The sequence below is a fragment of the Panthera leo genome, chromosome D3 (genome assembly GCF_018350215.1).
Source record: "Panthera leo isolate Ple1 chromosome D3, P.leo_Ple1_pat1.1, whole genome shotgun sequence".
NCBI classification, from domain to species: domain Eukaryota; kingdom Metazoa; phylum Chordata; class Mammalia; order Carnivora; family Felidae; genus Panthera; species Panthera leo.
The window spans coordinates 70,276,116-70,278,835 of record NC_056690.1 but is presented as its reverse complement, the minus strand read 5'-3'; the positions used below and the strand labels follow the sequence as shown (position 1 = coordinate 70,278,835).

The following is a 2,720-nucleotide window of genomic DNA, read 5'->3' as shown; positions in this document are numbered from 1 at the left end:
TTGAAGAGTCTTTCTTACCACCTGGGGCCAGCCCAGCATCCTCAGCCCAGGCCCTGATTTCATTTTGGTTGTTCCATTAGTGCAGAACAATGGCTGCATAACTAGTGGTATAAAACAATGAGCATATCCCATTATGTCACTGATTCTGTGGGTCAGGAATACAGATGGGGCACAGAGGACAGGGCTTTCTCTTCTCCATGGGAGAATACTCTGGGAATACTCAAATGGCTGGACTCCGGAGTCACCAGACTCCTTCTTTGCTCGAATATCAGGTGCTGTCCGAAGGACAGCTGAACAGAGCATGTGTGTGTGGTCTCTCTGGGATGCCATCTTGGGTGGTGGAATTTCTGAGGGAGGGTCAGTCCTTCAAGTGCACAGGTTCCACTGAGCAAGATGGAAGCAACTCGGCCTTCAATGACCCAGCCTTGGAAGTCACAGAGCATAACTTCAGTTCTGGTCAAATCCTGCTTAGATTCAAAGGGACGGATACAGACCCTGCCTCTTCCTTGGAGGAGTGTCAAGAATTGGCAGTATTGTGCTCTTCTGAGCTTACACTCATGGTCCTCCATGAAGCTCATCTGCCCCATTTGCTGTCGATCAGAAATCAGCCTGTGTCCCTGTAACTGGACTGCTCTGGCCAGCATGCTACTGCACATGGGTTATTATGACATTAATCCCCACAGCCCCGGAGAGTGTGTGTGTGAAGGCGGTCCTGAGTCAGCCAGAGAATCTGGACTGGTCCCTTCTAGCCAGAGCAACCTCATCATTCACCCTGATATGCAATATGCATGTTATCATTCCCTAGGTGGATGCAAGGTAGACAAAGTTGGGGTGTACTGCATGAGGCCATGAGCTCCTTGCATATGCGAGCTTTGTTTGCTTTCTTCATCACTATATCCCCATGGTGCCTGACACACAGCAAGTGCTCAACAAACACTTGTTGAATGAATGAATGAATGAATGAATGAATTTGCTCTGATGTTCATGACACGAAAGCAGCCATTGTGGTTCGTCTGTTAGGGAAGGGCTATGCATAGAGAGTTACCAGGAATGTCCTGAGGTAGTGAGGCCACTCTCCCCCACCCCAGGTCTTTGGTTCCACGAGGCAGGTCACTTGTACCCCTTTCTCCAAGGGCTCTGTGTTCTCTTCACCACTTTGGGTCCCACTAGCATTGGTGCCTCCTTTGGCTCCAACCTCAGCTGGTTGAAAAAGCAGAAAAAAACAAGTTTGAGCAGGAAGACAGGTAAAGCAGAAAACGCGTTCTCTTCAGCTCTCCTCTTTCCTTCTGGGCCCTCGCTCATCAGAATCGCCATTGACACGCCCTTCTTGGCAATGTAGGCTCTTCCCAGCAGGAACCTCAAAACCCTTCCAGCTTCTACCCAGCACCCAGTTCCAAAGCTGCTTCCACATTTTTAGGTACTGATTATAAGAGCACCCCACTTCGTGGACCAAGTTCTGTTTTAGACTGTCCAGGCTGCTATAACAGAAATCCCATAGACAAGGTGGCTTATAAACAGCAAACATTTATTTCTCATAGTTCTGTAGGCTAACAAGTCCAGGATCAAGGTGCCAGCAGATTCAGTGTCTGGGGAGAACCCACTTCCTCATTGACAGGCGTCTTCTCACTATGTCCTCACATGGCAGAAGGGGCAAGGGAGCTCCGTGGGATCTGTCTTATAAGAGTACTGATTGCCCCCCCACCCCCTGCCAAGAGTAAGAGTGCTGATCCCATCCTTGAGGGCTTCACCTTCATGACCAAATCACCTCCCAAAAGTCCTTCCTTCCAACACCATCACCTTGGGGGTTACAATTTCAATGTATGAATTTTGGGGCACCCAAGCATCCAGTCTATAGCACTCACTCCCCCCGACCCCCACCATAAGCTATGCCTAAACCTCTGGGCACCCAGCCCTAAGGCCCAATTCCATACCCCAGTCCAGCCACGGACCACCTGTGAGGTCACACACAGAGCACTGGAGCTCCCCTTCCTTGGTGTTCCCATCTGGAACTTTCCTGTCTTCCTCCTGGGCTGGGCTGAGGTCATAACTAGATGTTCTTTCTGCAAGCTCTGAAGTGTTCTCACAGGGAGGAAGCGCATGTGCTTTGGTTGTTCAGAGGCTGTCATATTTATCTGTTTTCCCAGCCCTTGGGGTACGGTAGATCCTCACTCCCTATTTGTTCATTGAGGGAACAATTGAAGTAATTTTTAATTGTCCTCGTTCTGCAGGTCAAGAAACAGGGGCGCAGAAGGATGACCTAAGCTCTGAATGAAAGGAAAACTTTCAGACGGACACCTGCTGAATTGTCAATTATCTCTTGGCCTCCAGATGTCCTCATTTCCTATTGTCCATGTCAGTTGGAACAATGAGGCTCAAGGATCAAATTTGAACCATGGCTGCAGCTGAGCACAACCTTTATAAACTCAGCACCTCTCTCTCCTAAACTCAATCAGTTCCTGCTCATTTAGCTTCTTCCCCGATTTGGATGGAGGTTTGGTGCTGGGTCTGCAAGTCAGGGTCTAGGAGGCAGAGTGGACATTTCTGGCCTCATAGTGCAGGGGAGAGCAGAGACCAGGCTGCTGGAAGAAAGATGATCAGTGCAGACTTCTCCTGGGGGGGGCCGATTCCAACGGCACGCCAGGCTCAGGCCACATCTTTCTTGTGTCATCCAGTTTTCCCATGAGGTGGGCGTGTTGTGTGTGCGTCCAGATCTACGTCTG

At 49.8% G+C, this 2,720-nt stretch overlaps 1 long non-coding RNA gene across 1 annotated transcript; it reads left to right on the top strand.

Moving 5' to 3' along the window:
- Positions 1 to 2,076: 2,076 nt before the first annotated feature.
- Positions 2,077 to 2,449, top strand: LOC122203803. Its single transcript, XR_006195344.1, has 2 exons — positions 2,077 to 2,152; positions 2,229 to 2,449. It is a non-coding gene; the product is annotated as an uncharacterized LOC122203803 (long non-coding RNA).
- The last annotated feature ends 271 nt before the right edge of the window (positions 2,450 to 2,720 follow it).